This window comes from Myotis davidii, unplaced genomic scaffold (genome assembly GCF_000327345.1).
Source record: "Myotis davidii unplaced genomic scaffold, ASM32734v1 scaffold1808, whole genome shotgun sequence".
NCBI classification, from domain to species: domain Eukaryota; kingdom Metazoa; phylum Chordata; class Mammalia; order Chiroptera; family Vespertilionidae; genus Myotis; species Myotis davidii.
The window spans coordinates 5,691-6,168 of NW_006298689.1; positions in this window are offsets into that span (position 1 = coordinate 5,691).

Below are 478 nucleotides of genomic sequence, written 5' to 3' on the forward strand. Positions count from 1 at the left end.
GCTGATAACAACTGATAAATTTGAAGCAGCAATCATAACACTCTCAGCAAACAAAAGTCTGGACTGAATGGATATATAAAGGAATTTTATCAAACATTCAAAGAAGAACTAAAACCTATCCTCAAGCTATTTCAAAAATTTCAAGAGGAGGGAAGACATCTATACTCTTTTTATGAGGCCAGCACTATCCCAATTCAAAGATCAGATAATGACACCACAAAGAAAGTTATAGATCAATATCCCTGATGAACATGGATGCTAAAATCCTCAACAAAATATTAGCAAATCAGATCCAACAATATATTAAAAAAAATATATACCATGAGCATTTGAGATTTACTCAAGGAATGCAAGACTGGTATAATATTCACAAATCAATAAATGTGATACATTACATAAAAAATGAAGCATAAAAATCACATGATCATATAAATATTAGTAGTCACAGAAAAAGCATTCAACAAAATCCAGTACCCAT